The sequence below is a fragment of the Chaetodon trifascialis genome, chromosome 12 (genome assembly GCF_039877785.1).
Source record: "Chaetodon trifascialis isolate fChaTrf1 chromosome 12, fChaTrf1.hap1, whole genome shotgun sequence".
In the NCBI taxonomy this organism is placed as follows: domain Eukaryota; kingdom Metazoa; phylum Chordata; class Actinopteri; order Chaetodontiformes; family Chaetodontidae; genus Chaetodon; species Chaetodon trifascialis.
In genome coordinates, this window is record NC_092067.1 from 1228181 (window position 1) to 1245131 (window position 16951).

Below are 16951 nucleotides of genomic sequence, written 5' to 3' on the forward strand. Positions count from 1 at the left end.
TTTTTCTTACGTTACTAGCAGTGGCCACAGCTTATAAAAAACTGGTTCACTAGGTCACAAAGAGCATTAATCGCGCGATAAAAAAAATGATGCCGTTAAAATTTTGTGTTAACGCAATATTTTTGACAGCACTGGACCAAATTTTTCTCTCTCTCTATATATATATATATATTAGGACCAAAATTGTAAAATTGCAGTTGAAAGGGTGTGAATATCTGTACCAAATTTTAAAAAGTAAAAAAAAAGTGAAGTCACAGGATCATCAAAATCATCATGATTAATTGTTGGGGGACTGTAAATGTCAAGTTTTAATGGCATCCTACAGTTTTTGGAATATTTCAGTGTGAATGACAGCAGGTAGCCAAGAATTTGGCTTATTGTGAAAAGAAGTTGGATGAAATACCTACCTTATTATTCAAAGCCGTAACCTTGTTTTTAGTTTCCTTCATTAAAGTCAATCTCATCACTCAAAGTCCTTTAATGTTTCCTTTAAAATGTGAACAGACAAGAACAGAACCTACCGTCTTGCTTACTCATCATGTCCAGTTTATACTGTTGCTCACATTGATGGGACAACATATAGTTTCTGTATCTCTATACAAAAAAGACTGAAGGGGAAGGAAATGAGGCCCAGGTATATAAAACTAGTCACTGTAGAACACACTGCAACAATAAAAGCATCCTGATGACCAAATGACTGGCTTCCTATTACCCGTCAAAACAGGCCGAGTCTGCTGTGAGTTTAAGGATGACTGCTACTGAGCAGGAAGTGGCTAAGGAGGAAATGCCTTTGTGATGAGAGGCAACCAGATCTCTGCTGAGTCTCCCTGTATGCCACACTTCCTTTAAAGCATCGCCTTTTAAACATTGTTCTCATCTGCTCATTCACAATCCAAAAGAATGCTTAAGACTCAACAGAAAAAAAAAACACATCAGGTTTTATGTTGTATTACACTGGTAGGACATCATATCCACACAGGAAGATGAAATGTACAGACTGAAATAAAAACTGTCCAGCAAACATCACTTTAGTCAGTTTGATATCCTGTCACATTTGACAACACTATATTTAGTAAGACTCTTCAAAATTCATCTCTACTGTAGTGAAAACAATACCAGTAATAACAGCACCTGTGCTTTTGCACTGATGTGCATTACTACACATATTGTTTTGTATGTCTGTCCATATACTGGCAGCGTTAAGTCAAGTCATCACATGCTGATACATGCTGATCCATCAAGATACAGCACTGTCCTATTTTGCAGAATCAACTCTCCAGAAAAGCTGCAGTTTTATCACACATGTATGCCCCCTACTGTATGCGTACTACTATGCCTCAACACATATCAAATAAAAAATCTTACATATTTAAATCCATTTTAATTAAAACTGTGTTGAAATTTAGAAAAGGTCTCTGAGCCTCAGCTTTACCAAAAAACAAAAGAAAGGTTGTGGACTAATGTGATGCATGGACATCAAGAGCAACTCAATCATATGTCACATTTACCACTCACTTAATCGCTGATGGCTGGCGGTTGGAGTTTCGTGTTTTCGGAGGCTGCATTGCTACTAGCGGCCTCACATATCCCAAAATGCTTTGCGCACCAATTGTTTTTTCTTAAACAATAGCGACCAACAGCACCAGCAGCACCATTGTTATTGTCTTTATTATATCGAACAATAATTTTGTCTGTTGACATAACAGGAAATATGGTTTGCATGTCATTTTGTGAGCAAGGAGCAGACGGAGGAGTTCATTAAATTCCGTGGTCAAAACAACCACCTGTTTACAGGCGCCAAAAACACGGCCACACTCGGGTGGAGATAACTGTTGAGGCATAAATGAATAGCCCATTTGTTCTCTATACATACTGTATTTGTATGTGAAAGTTACATAAAGGAACCAATATAATCGTTGGATCACATCAAATGAATGTTGTTTTTGGGTGGGGGTGGGAATTTTATGTCTGTCCTGATGTTACTTTTTGTGAATCTGTACATATCTGTGATAATGTGATCTTGTGTGTTTACCTTTTGTCATGCTTCACTCATGTTTAAAACAATCCTGCAGAAAATGGGACTGACAAAACATGATGGACAGGTGCTGATTTTTTTTAATGTTTTTTTTTCTGTTTGATTACGTTCTGTGTTGTTAGATTTAAAATTGTTAATTAAAAATATTGTATTCTAAATTAAAATCTTATAACCTTGTTACATTATCTATTCCATTTCTTATTTACAATATAAATAGACTTTTGTGTTGACTTTTCAGTGACAACACAATTAGTTTATTATTTCTGTGATATTTACAGATATTTACAAAGATACAATATGAATATATCTATTTACAAGTGGGCATTCTTAAAATGTACAACTATTTACAAAAGATCAGCAGAAATGACTATTTACAGAGATTTGCAGATTTACAGAGAACATATATACAGTTGAGGCTGAGCTGGAGTCCCTGGTGGTGCTGCAAGATTATTGAAGCAAACAGTTTCCTGTTCTGATAACAGTCACCATCAGGGCCGCTTGGAGGCTTGATCCTCACATGGCAGCCGTCGATTGCTCCAGCAGCTTTTTCGAAAAGCTCTGTGTCTTGCCAGCTCTGCAAACCCCTGAGTTACTGCTGCCAGGTCTTCTGTGGTCTTGGCGAGGTAGATGACCCTGTGACGAATGGCCACCACCTCCTCAGTAACTCGATGGACGATGCGGTGAACAGTGGAGCGAGGCATCCCAAACACCCTTGCCACCACAACTGGAGGATGTCCCACTCGCCAGCCAGAAGAGACAGACCAAGGTCTCTATTGTGGCACCCCATCCGTGTCGCCTTTCCTGGTGGAGAAGCTCCAGCAGCACCGCCAGGGACTCTCTGCTCAGCCTAAAATCTTGTCTGGTGTCATGATCGTTGAAAATAATAGCAGAACAGGAACACTGATGTTTATGCAGCAGTACATCACCCTTGCCTGGATGGAGAAAGGAGGGTAAGAACAGGAGGATTAAACAAGAGCAACTGAATTTTAGTTGATATGACAACTCTAGTGAATGTTTAAGCTTAGACCAATAATGCTTCATTTCTACATCTATTACACTTTGGCTTCTCAATATGGTTCTGATGTTTAATAACACAACCTTTTAATAGGCTATTAATAATGATAATAATACATTTTATTTGAAAGCGCCTTTCAGGACACCCAAGGTCGCTGTACAGAAAATATACAAACAATGATATAAAATACAAGATAAAAAACAAGATACAATAAATAGGGAGGGGGACCGTGTGAAGCAGTTTATAGAGAGTAAGCAAGTCTGAATAGATGAGTTTTGAACTATTGAACTATTGAATTAAGTAAGGGTTATTTACAGGGTTTGTACACATTTAACTATTCAATTCAAGCACTTTTTAGATCTTGAAAACATAGCATTAAAATTACAGCATACAGAACCCTGTATCAAGACTCATGGTTAAATGACATATATGTCAGTCCATAGTTTATATGGCAAGCGTTTGTCACTAAACGGTATCGTTTATTAACGGGTAATGTATGAACATTTATATAGGTTAAAATAGCCGGTTAATGTTACCTCCCCACAGCGCTCTCCCAGCCGGAGATAAATGAGCTGCCGGTGTCGCAAAACCTCTGGCTCCATTGTTGTCTGACGTCTGTCTGTTATGTTTCCGTCGTTTGTCGGTTATGTTTCTGTTGTGTCGTCTGCTAAATTTTTGTCTCCGTACGTGTGTTTTTCCCGGGTTAGGAGGGAAGAAGTTATGACGTCGTGACACAATCAGGAAATACTCCGAAGGCTAGACTGTCCCATTTACCGATGGTTGATGCGGCCGACGGAGGAGCCCCCGCGTCCTCCCTGGGCCAGAAGGATCCTCCGAAGGATGCAGCTCCTGAATTGGGACGCAGCCATGGATCCCCTGTTCTTAATTTATGTTGTTGGACAATGGCCAGAAAAGGGTTTTGCAGAACATTCTGATGTGAAGTTGACCTTTTGAATAAAAAATGTCATCACTTCATCTTTCAGTCTCCAAGACCTTTGTGTGAAATTTTGTAATGATTGGAGTATGAATTTCTGAGTTATGTGTGTATGTGTTTCATGTGGTCACAGTGCATTGAACACGTTTGTTAAGCTTCAAGGGTTCGTGCAATGTATTATGGGGAGAAACAGTGAGTATAAACAGAATTGTGTTTGATCCCAAGAACACTCCACAGGGCACCTTAAAACAGCACTTTACATAATGCTGTGACAGCAACATGAACCACAGCACCATAATATCGACACACGATATATACAACTATACTGTAGATCATGACAGCAGATGCAGAGAGAGAGGTACAACTTGTCATAACTGTGGTTAACAAAACCACTGACAGTTGTACAAATGCATTTATTTATATATTTATTTATTTATTTTTGATAAAAAGAGAAGATAGAAAACAAAAGTCATGTACTTAAGATGAACTGCTAAAACATTCATCTGGTTCTTTTCTTTTAGTCTGTTTTACATTTTGAAATGAAAATAGGGCTGGGCGATATGGCTGAAAACTCTATTGTGATATAAGTGTTTTATATCGGTCGATATCGATAATTATTGATATTTTTTATGACCTATTTAAAATAAGGACCAGGAGAAAAATAAATTCAATTTAAACATTTTTATTTTAAATTGAACCTTCCTCTGATTATAATCCCCTCAGCTATCAAGGCAGAAAGGAAAGGAAATGTCAACATAACCATGGAACACACTCAAATAATAAATGTAAAAAAAGTGTAAAAATGTAAACAGAGAAACCTGAGAACTTTTTTTCTGCAGGTTTAGTGCAGGAAGTTCACAAGCTGATTCACCTCCTGCTGAATAAAATGTTTTCAGATATGTGCAGTGTTTTGGAAACATAGCAGAAACTGAGGTAGACTTGACTGAACTATAAAACCAGCCTAGACACATGAACAACTTTAGTCACTCTTCTTACTCTAAACATACATGAACTATTCAATTATATTTTTATTGCAAGTGTGAAAAAAAAAAAAGCATGTGTAAGAGATGTTTGTAACCTGGCTTCTCAGTGCTCAGTGAAGCATGTCTTTAGCTATATGATATGCCACTGCCTCCGTTACGTCTTCGTGCCTTTTAGATGATTTGTCATCAGGCACTGAAGCAGATACCTCTGCATGGTGGTCAGCTGCTTGTGCGGTGGTGCTGTGGTTGCATATGTTGTTGGACATTGGCAAATACGTCTGCGCTCCAAAGAGTGAGCGCGGCTAAGGTGGTTAAATAAGATTGTGGTATTACCGGTCTTGGTGGGGATGACAGTCTTGCATAAGTTACAGACCACATTGGTCTGACTACGGTCCAACTTATAAAATCCAAAAAACTCCATACTGGCGAGCTGACTTTCCCTGTTTTATCGACAATTTCTTCACTCGCTGCAGCGCTCACTTTCTATTTCTCACCTCACTCCTCGCGGAGCAACAAACACTTGACAACGACACGGCGCAACCGAACTTGATAATGTTACATGATTGGCGTGTTAGCTTGTCTCTCTCACTGATGAGCGATTACTCCCTACGTTGCTCAGTTACCTGAGAGCGAGTGCCTTTGTTCATGCAACCAACCTCGCTTCGCAACTTCAGGTTTCTTCCGACGAAGAAAAAAAAAATTATCGAATGCTTTATCGAACACATTTTATATTGATATTGATGATATATAATGTGTCTATCGCGAGACATATCACTATCGTTCGTATCGACCCAGCCCTAAATGAAAACAAAGCAAACTTTGATGATCTGTTTAACCACATATGAAAGTTAAACTGATTCCAGCCTTGCGTCACACTGAAAGCCACAAATAAAAAGTTGGAAGGATTTAGCAGCTGACAAACATTGGCTGTAGGAGCTCATAGACATTGAATTAGCTTGTGAATTCATCAGATGATGAGAGACACCAAGTGAGAGAAGTAAGAGCACAAATAGTGCTGTATTGAGTCAACACTGCTGAGACCTTGGGTATTTGGAAACAAAGCCCCAGTACTTCCTGTCCTGGAGCGAGGCAGAGCCACATGTAAGGTGTGCTTGCTGCTACAATTTTGCGTTTGAAACAATTTGAGAAAGAAGGCATAGCAACAAACACTGCGGCTGCTACAACTTGTATACAGATTCATTTACACAGTAAGGAGCAATGGTATCACCATCACCAATATTAGAAAAGTGACAACATTTCTTGTCATGTATTTTGAAGTTAAAAACAAACTTGTGCTGTCAGCTTCTGTCAAGATAAAGAGAGAGCATAAGTACACAGCAGCAATCGAGACAACAAAGACAACAAGGGAAACAAGGAAAAATTAGCTATATTTTTTTCACAGCAGTTACCTTCCAAATAACAAACAAACAAATAAATAAATAAATAAATCACTATCAAACAATGGACAGGGTGTCACTCCTCTGGAGACAGGTACTCTAGAGATTTCCCTTTCCATCTCTGCATGTCTTGCAATGTTTGTTATGTTATTCATTACACTCACCCATTCAAGCTTGAGAGTCAAGTAGCTAACATGTTTAAGCTGAGGACTGTCTAATTTGCGCAATCTTCACAGTTCTTCAGAAATGGTAGAAAAGGAAACAGCCATGGGTAGGGGACCTTCAGTGTAGATTCTGTAGTCCATGGTTGCTGGAACTTTTTGATAAAAAGACACAAATTCCATCAAGCACCAAAAAGCAGTAAACCCTCATGCAAGAAGCTGGGATCAGCAAACGTTTTCCATTTTTGCTTGATAAATGACTCAAAAGATAAACAATTATCAAAAATTCATTTTTTGTTGATCAACTTTTCAATTAACTGATTAACTAATCAGCACCATTTTACAGTTATGTGTGGAGGTTGCTGTACAGAATAAGTTATCAAATACTAAATAACCTGTTAATGTTGGAGTATTCCAACAAATAAATGGAGGTTGAACAAATGTTTCACCTTTCAACTCAAAAATGAAAGACATCCCTTGCCAACCCTGTGTGGTCTGACCATTTCTGTGAGAAGATGTATCATATCCCAGCTTTGCCCTTTTGTCGAAATCATATTCATTATTTCACACTTTTTTTTGGACTATGAGCGATGTCAAGAGTCTCCAACCAGAAGTCTTGATCGCCTGAGGTGTATACAATCAACTGTCTGATCTGATACAAACTTATAAACTAGACTAAGTACAGGGCAATTCATTTTGTAAGATGGACAGACTGTATTTGCTGGTTAACAAACCTTTTAGTACTTTGCTGCTGACTAGTGTCAATAAACTGTGTACACTTGGGCTGTCTCAGTCAGTTAGAGGGTACATTTGCTTAAGTATATATATACAGATATTTATGTTGGATACTCTACAATGTTAGAAACCACTTCACTTGGTTTGTTTTCTTCTTTTACAACCAGAAATGTATTCTGTGTGATTCTGCTGTGTGCTGCAGCAGCTGCAGCCATCATTCATTAGTTTACCTGACAATACAAACACACCAAGGTAGAATGGCTACAGAATGCAGAGCTCCAAATAAAATCATCCATTATTCATGAGAAGGGGGAGGGGTAAAAGACAACTTCTTTTGACAACAAAGAGGAGGTTATCATGTTAAAATGGTATTCTAGGCATTATCAGAAATTCACTGGGCTGCTGTCATTGCTGCAAACAATAGCATTACACTCACAGCCCTATACCGCTACCCACTAACCCATCCTACACACAGATGGCCACAGAATGGCAACAACTGTGGATGAGGTGGTTGCAGTTGTAGAAGATGTTTTAGAAGTAACAAATGTTTAATCTGCATATTTCTTTGATCATTGCAAAACTTGTTACATTAACTACTCTCCAGCAAGCACTGCCACAGTTTCTGTGTCACAATAATGTCATTAGTGAGATGACTCAATGTTTTTTTTTTAGTTTTTTTAATACAATGGTCCTGATAAAGATAATATTTCATTGAGCTGCATTTTTTTTAGGGTCCAATCAACAAATGGTGAGTATTAACTAACTGCAGATATATTAATGTATGTTGAAGAATAAGTAAGTCAGTACAGAAATATCAAAGATGCATTTGAGGTCATTTACATAACACAACCTTTAGGAAACTGAGCAGGTCCACAATAAAATTTGTGTTTTTTGACAAATTGCAGAGTTTGATACTATAGTGTTTGATATAATATGGTAATAACGGTAATATTTATGTAAAACCCAGATTCCCCAAAAATTTGAGTCCCCGTGTAAAACATGTCAGACATTATCAAATGACTGTGTTTACCGAAAATGGTTTTATGAAGCATTCCCAGGTCCATGTAATAATATCTTTGTATATTGAAAATGTATCTGAAAATTAAAGAAAACTTTTGGGAAGAGGGTGCAGACAGTGGAAGCTCTTCCACAGCAGTTGTCTCATCAGGCTCTCATCAGTAGAAGCAGAGGCAGGGGCAGGAGCATTTGGTTTATTTCTATGGCTTCAACACAGCATAGTAAAGCATCATTGGTTGTAATCAATTGAAAAATATGGTACATCCCTGGAGTCAGTAGTAACTTCACTGCATTCTTTTGATTTGAACACACTGGAGACATTCAGATTACTTTCCCTTCTCCATGCACCTTGCAAATATATGTTCAAGTTTTTACAGAAACCTAATACTCTACGGTGGACCAAACTGTCAGACTGACAGACTTTGTCACCGCTTGAGCCACAAAGCTATCATGCCAAACATGATGTTGCTGTCATGAGTGCCAAACACAAATGCAGGGAGACTGACACTTAAATCCCGTCATGAAGCCATTGGTTCAAAAACTGAATGCAAAACAAACAATCCAAAGCGACATACATATGAATTCATACACCAGGCACAGCATCCGGGCAGTTTTGGGGTTCAGTATCTTGCCCAAGGATACTTTGGCATGTGGACTGCCGAGGCCAGGGATTGAATTGACCTCCTGATCGGTGGACAACTGCTCTACCTCCTGAGCCACAGCCATTTGTTTCCTCTCAGCCGGTAGAGATGACTCACAGTCAACAGTGAACACTCACTCAGGCATGATGCAGGAGGGTGGGGGTGTTAGGTAAACAGCGAGCTCCAGGATGACTCATGCCTGGAACAATGGTTGGCATTAGTCACTGACTGGCCATTGGCTGTGGTTGGAATGATGGGATAGGGGGTACCAGTTGCTTGTACGATGCCAACTACAGACACATCTTGACTGTTTTATCTCATGCAGTCATCAGTTGGAACTGGTCTTCACCAACAACAAGACACACGTTCACTGAGAGTGGGGACACGAGCATTCATTCAAACAATGAAGTCTATTCAAGTCCACCTGGAATCCAACATTGGGTCCTCAATGATGAAGGAATGAAATATGTTTTGCTCAAATTTCCAAGTGTAATATAGTTCACCCGCAGGTCAATCAAATGCACATTGCAGATCACACGATACCATTGTTGGTCTATTTAGATTGTGGTTATTTGAAATGTATGATAAAAGTCTGAGAGAACGGAGTGCAGTCTGGACTGAGAAGAAGACCAATCAAATATGATCCTGTGAGAAGCAACAGATATTTAAAGAAAGAGTGAGATCAAGATCAGTATTTCCCAAACACAGACTTTGCTTGGGCGGGCCACCCAGGTATATTAACAGCTACCAAAGTGTATTTGGTAGCTGTTAATATAATAATCTCCTGATGGATATAATCTCCTGATGGATAGTATTTATTTTAATAAGATGGCAATACATTGTTGATTATTTTATGTAATTCAATAAGCAAACCACAAACATTAACATTAACAAAAAACAAAAATTAATCTGACACCTTGTTGGTGGGACTAGGTACTAGGGGTGGGACAAACAATCGATTCTTCAATGCATCGCAATTCTCTCTAGAATGATTATGTCTCGATGCAGATAGTTAATAATTTAAAACTGAAATTAGTTCGCCTGCAGCATCATTTAGTCTGCCCACTGCAGAACGCTACAGAAAACTCTGTGTCTCTTGTCTTTGGCCTGCTGATTCTGCGCTGTACACACATGTGCGCCAAACACACGTGTGAGTTGTTTATATACAAATGTTTGAGCAGTGACAAAATGGCTGCAATGGCTAGCACCAAGCCTATAAGACCAGCACCAACTTCTTTGAAAGCTACTGTGGGGCAGTTTGTAATGTGTGTGGAAATCAACTTAAATACTTCGGCAACTAATTTGAGAAACCACCTTGCACGATACCATCCAGAGTAGGGAGAGAAGCAGTGACCTGTTCCTGATGCCAGCCAGAGAACAATCAAACAGGCGGTGGCACAGCTTCCACAAAACTCTGAGAGAGCGAAACGGATTACCAAGTCCATCGCAGGTTTATTGCATTGGATTTAAGATGGTATTCAGGACCATGGAGAACATGGGTTTTGGGGCGATGGTGTTCACTCTGGAGCCCAAATACATAATACTATCTCGGCGTTACTTCACGGACACAACCATACCGACGCTCTACAGTGAAACTAAAACAAAAGTTTTGGACACTTTGATGAAAGCGGGTAGGGTAGCTCCCACATGCGACGCATGGACATCAATTGCAATGGTGTCCTATGTAGGGCTGGGCGATAAAAACGATAGCAATATGTCTCGTGATAGACACGTCATCAATATCAATAAAAAATGCGTTCGATAAAACATTCGATAATTTTTTTTCTTCGTCGGAAGAAACCTGAAGTTGCGAAGCGAGGTTGGTTGCATGAACAAAGGCACTCGCTCTCAGGTAACCGAGCAACGTAGGGAGTAATCGCTCATCAGTGAGAGAGACACGCCAATCATGTAACATTATCAAGTTCGGTTGCGCCATCTCATTGTCTCGTATTTGATGCTCCACGAGGAGTGAGATGAGAAACAGAAAGCGCTGCAGCGAGCGAAGAAATTGTCGATAAAACAGGGGAAGTCAGCTCGCCAGTATGGCAGTTTTTTGGATTTTATAAGTCGGACCATAGTCAGATCAATGTGGTCTGTAACTTATGTAAGACTGTCGTCCCCACCGAGACCGGTAATACCACAAACTTCTTTAACCACCTTAGCCGCGCTCTCTCTTTGGAGCGCAGACGTATTAGCCAACGTCCGCCAACCGCAGCACCACCGCACAAGCAGCAGACCACCATGCAGAGGTGCTCTGCTTCAGTGCCTGATGACAAATCATCTAAAAGGCACAAAGACATAACGGAGGCAGTGGCATATCATATAGCTAAAGACATGTTTCCACTGAGCACTGTGGAGAAGCCAGGTTATAAACATCTCTTACACGTACTTGTTTTTTTTTTCCTTTTTGTTAACACACTTGCAATAAAAATATAATTGAATAGTTCATGTATGTTTAGAGTAAGAAGAGTGAGTAAAGTTATTCATATGTCTAGGCTGGTTTTATAGTTCAATCAATCTTATTGTACTGTCTATCATGTTTGTTTACAGATGTCAAGTCTACCTCAGTTTCTGCTATGTTTACAAAACAATGCACATATTTGAAAACATTTTATTCACCAGAATGTGAATCAGCTTGTGAACTTCCTGGCACTAAACCTGCAGAAAAGTTCTCAGGTTTCTCTCTGTTCACATTTTTTACACTTTTATTTCTATTTATTATTTGAGTGTTTTCCTCAGTTGTGTTGACATTTCCTTTCCTTTCTGCCTTGATAGCCGAGGGAATTATAATCAATATAAAACACTTATATCGTGATACAGTTTTCAGCCATATTGCCCAGCCCTAATTCAAGCCACCAGTGTCTCTGCAGGAAGAGTCTTCTCTACTGCAGGGGATATTCTGACTGCCCAACGGAGCAAACTCACACCAGAGAATGTCGACCAGCTCTGGTTCTTGCATATTCCATGAGCATCCACCAGTTATTAACTAGAAGTTAAGCACCTTTACTATGTTGCACATCCATGGTACATTGCCATGATTTAATTGAGCACTGTTATGTTATTTCTGTTGATTGTTCTACCTCATATTGCACAGTGTTTTTGTATGACAGCTGAATTCCAAGCCATACTTTTTGTACAATGTGTTGAAATGCAAGTGGCATAAAGTAGCATAGCATTGTGAGGCAGAAAGGGTTTTTGCTGTCTGAGGGATACGCTGCTTATTACCCATAACAGCAGGATTCCGTGTTGAGAAGTCTTAATCTAAGCTTTGACTAAAAGCAGGTTTTTCTTTAATGACACAGAGAAGAAAAATTAGTCTGTTTATTTTTTATTATCAATGAGCAAAAGTAGCCATGCTTTTGTATGAGCTGATACATAGTTCCATAACGTGATGAAATGCAAGCTGCATTGATTATTGCATTGACAGCTTTTTTTTAAATATTATTTTTATGTAGCCTACAGTATACTGTTTTTTCTTTCTCAGGGATATGCTCATTGCCTGTAACAGGAGGATTTTGTGTTTAGAAGAGAAAGTCATATCCATTTGTGACAAAGAAAAGCTTTTTCTTCCATAAAATATTAGAGAAGGTAATTAATCTCTTAATTTATTTTAATGATCTTCCCAAAAGTAGGAAGTGGTCAGCAAACTCTGAATAGCAGACTCAGATTCACATGCACAAAAAATTGTTGCATCAAGATGCATTGATAATCTGTTTAGAATTAAATCGTTGACCTCTGAATCAGAATCCAAGAAGAATCCATAAAGTCCAAGTTATGTTATAGTAGAATAATAGAATAAGGAGAATAAAGAGAATGCCAAGGGCATAATGACTGTGAAATAATGGCTCCAACATGAAAAAAGTGGCAAAAGGCCAACCAACAATTTTAAATTGTTGATGGGTCAACAAGAAGAAGAACAAGAAGGAAAACCTCTGTCCAAAAGGAGGCATGCTACTGCAATGCCTGAACACTCATAAGTCAAATAACTAAATGATTTTTGTTAGCTGTTCAACTATCAACTAACGTGAGGTATTTGGTAGTTTGCTAGCATATGCTAATATGAGGTAATTTAGCTAACAGGGGAGGATGGTCTGAATGGGTCAGGACTTTGTTGATATGAGAATTTGTCAGGTTTTTGGTAATTCTGTCCATTGTAAAAAAAATTATGTGTGTGTGCTATGTACATATTAATGTTTTAAGGTATAATGTAATGTAAAGCAGCAGTGCTTTAAAGTCATCTATAACTTACTGGAAGCCAGTGTAAGGACTTTAGTATTGGGGTGTTATGATCAGTTCGCTTTGTTTTTGTGACAACTCTTGCAGCTTACAGTAATGCCAATGCAACTAATTCATTTGTCAAGCTTAGAGACTTATTTTTTAAACATAGATCCAAAATACCTATAATGTGGCATCTTGAGGCCTTGATAGCTATCAGTGCTGAAAAAACAACACAGAATGGAGTTCACTAAAATGGGTATCTTAATCAAATTTAAATGGATTTTTATACTGTTAACAAATGAAATGGAAACAAGACTCAATCATATAAACACTGTGTATGCTTTGCAACATGGTCTGCAGTAATGTGAAATGTATTTGATTTATAACAACATTCGGAAACACTGGCATTGTCCATTTTAGTGTTGAAAATCAAGAATATTAAATGTGAAAATAAAATCATTTGTAATTATGTCAAAGTTGTGATACTGTAGTACTCAACTAATGTACATGTAATAGCTGTAAGATGAAAGAATAATAATCACTCCACCTATTTCTTCTTCGATGCCATTAATTATTTCAAGCTATGTTATGTTTAATTTATATATTGTAAAACATAAGAGCCTCACAAACGTAATTACTGCTCATGTAATTGTTTTCATTAAAATCAAAATTAATGATTACACACAGCATAAACAAGAAAAGGACTGGTCTTATTTGAAACAGTAAGTACAAACCTAAATTAAGGTTCATCTTTTTTCTTATTTTCCTCACCATTTTTCCTTTCATAGCAGTACATTACAGTAATCTTTCTTCTTGTGTATGAGCTAGGGGTGGGCGGTACACCGGTTTCGTCACCATCACCAATGTCATGTTCATTATTATGATAGCATTTTACGCTAAATCTAATCTAATCTAATTGTTTAAAAAATAATGTGTTTCACTGTGGCTGTGATAACATGTAGGTAGAGGGCCACACACATACTCATAGTGCGTACATCAAGTAACTATGATTTTCCTCACTATAACTCCAAGTCTGTTACATGAAGATGTGGAAGGTAACATTATAAGCAACTCAAGCCAGTTTCTCTGCTGTTGGCTCAAGGAACTGACACAACATGAAAAGTAGCATTTCCGTCGATTATTGTCACTGTATATTGCCGTGGAAGTTCTCTCTCAGCCCCTGTGACCGTGAGGTGTTAAAATGCAAATGTAATTGCGGCAAGCTAATCAAATGCAAATTAGAATTGTGTATGTGTGTGTGTGTGTGTGTGTGTGTGTTCTGTGCCTACAGAATACAGAAAAAGATTTTTTTTTTCATGAGAATTTAAAAGTGCGTTTAAATAATTGTATAGGTTACATACAGGATCAGTGTCCTGACTCTCAAAGGCCTTTCATTTTCCACTTAAATCCACAAATTGTGAAAATTAAAGCATCTACAGTTCTTGGACATGTCACAATTTTTTGCATTTTGCCACCACAACTCCAGATGACAAATGGTTGTGTGATTAGATGACATATGTTAATGTGTTATTGTTTCTTAGCAGTACTAATATTATATTAATACCTGTATTTACAGCTGCTGGAAGCAAGAAGGAGTGTCCCACCTCTCCCAACTCTGCCAGACACTGCAAGAGCAGCTGGAGAGCGACTCCAAGTATGTGGCGACACACCGCAAGAGGCAGTATGATCCAGAGGCAGCAAAGAATCATTTCCAGAGGCCTGAGACTCTTTTTTTCATGCACCATGGACCAGCGGCATGGCCCAACCCAGAAACTCTTATAAGTGAACCCCTCTGCACATTTCCTTGCTTTTTTCCCCAGTAGTCACTGATTTTATTTGGTTGATCCTTGTTGTATGTTTGCCACGATTTCATTAAAGACTTTTTAAAAATGTTTCTGTCAACTGTGTTCTTTGTGTTCTACTGTGTGGTAGTGTAGTTTTCAGAGGGTGGATAGTCAAATAAATGAATCATTAAAACAAACAAACTATATATATATATATATATATATATATATATATATATATATATATGTGTGTGTGTGTGTGTGTGTGTGTGTGTGTGTGTGTGTGTGTGTGTGTGTGTGTGTGTGTGTGTGTGTGTGTGTGTGTGTGTGTGTGTGGTGCACAGATGACCAATAACAGCAGAGTTGCCATCCAATCACTCACTCATGTGATTGGAGTTGCTATCCAATCACATGAGGGTTTCCTTTTAAAATGCCTGTGGAATCATGCAATGGTGGTTTGTGAAGCCAGCAGGCCAGCCTGAGTAGATCAACGTCGGTGGCATTTATGTGCTAATTAGAGCTATTCGCGCCTTCGCAGAGGCACAAATAACCACGCCCCCCATTGACAAAGGGTCCCTTTCCGACGATATTCGGAGCAGGCAAACTTCCCCGTAAACTGGCCGTAAATTGCCGATAATCAACGAACTTTGCGGCGGTTTACTGGTTGTAAATGTGGTTTTTCATGCAGTGTGACACAAAAGTCTTCATCTACTCCGACCACCCACGGAAGCAAGAAAGACTCAGTGGATTAAGTTGATGGAAATGTCCCCACAACAACTGGAAAACTCTTAGGATATACGTGTGCACTAATCATTTTACTTTGGACTGCTTTGAGTACCGAGGATCCACTTCAAAACTGAAGGTCGTGGATGGATGAACACCAACTTCAAACATAAAACCTGAAAGTTTTTACATCTTTATGTTGCTTTACTGCTTATTTTGATGGTTAAACTAATGAATTTGGCATAAGTACATTCTGCGGATAATGTGGATGGTAGCATTTACTGTTGAGCCACAAGCTGGAGCAAGATAAAGTATGCATGCATTATTCAATTATATCAAGAGTAAAATAGTCTGTGTTTATGATGCCACATCCAAGTTATATCTTTGAGAACCTCACTGCTGTTTAGCATGTCAGCAAATCACCCAGTTTATTTTTCACATTGTTGGTGCTGCAGCATAAGATATCACATCATCTTTTCATATCAAAAAACTTAACGACTGGACAAATTTATTTATGTCATACCAAATATAATGGCAATCCCTCTAATAGCTGAGATATTTAATTCTTGACCAAAGCAGTGGACAGGCCAAAATTGCCCTGCCAGGTCCCTAAGTCATAGCATGGCTACAAATATAATAATATGAAAGCACCAAGATTCCAACAAAGCAGGAGTTCAAGCAATTAGGCAATCACACAGGTTGTAAACAAACTCCCCAGCTGAGCCATAAGCAATTTCTTGAACTTACACCTAACCACAATATAAAACTTTTATACAGACACTTTATAAAAATACTAGAAAGTGTCTGTGTACCAATACTAGCCACTTTGCACTGGCTCCCTGTAAAGTTTAGAATAGCATTTAAAATTCTCCTCCTTACTTACAAAGCCATAAATGGCCAGACACCTTCTTATCTTAAAGAGCTCATAGTACCTTATTGCCCTACTCGAGCACTGCGTTCCCAGAATGCAGGTCTACTTATGGTTCCTAAAGTCTCAAAAAGCAGAACAGGAGTCAGAGCATTTAGCTATCAAGCTCCTCTCCTGTGGAACCATCTTCCAGTCTTTGTCCGGGAGGCAGACACTGTCTCTACATTTCGGAGTAGGCTTAAAACTCACTCAAGTACGTACGTACATCGAGGCAGATGGCCGCCCACCCAGAGCCTGGTTCTGCCCGAGGTTTCTGCCTGTTAAAAGGAAGTTTTTCCTTGTGGAAGTGCTTGCTCACGGGGGAATTGTTGGTTCTCTGTAGATAAAAGAGCTTGGTCTGTACCAGCTCTATATGGAAAGTGTCCTGAGACAACTTCTAT

At 38.7% G+C, this 16951-nt stretch overlaps 2 protein-coding genes across 2 annotated transcripts in view; both read right to left on the reverse strand.

Moving 5' to 3' along the window:
• The window catches only part of LOC139340178 (SH3 domain-binding protein 4), an 80005-nt gene that overhangs the window by 59232 nt on the left and 3822 nt on the right, over positions 1–16951 (reverse strand). The window lies entirely within an intron of this gene.
• Positions 2871–16951, reverse strand: part of pde1a (phosphodiesterase 1A, calmodulin-dependent) — a 173025-nt gene continuing 158944 nt past the window's right edge. The window contains exon 17 of the transcript XR_011602941.1: positions 2871–2882. The gene's annotated coding sequence lies outside the window, so the exon portion shown is untranslated. The remainder of the gene's footprint in view (positions 2883–16951) is intronic.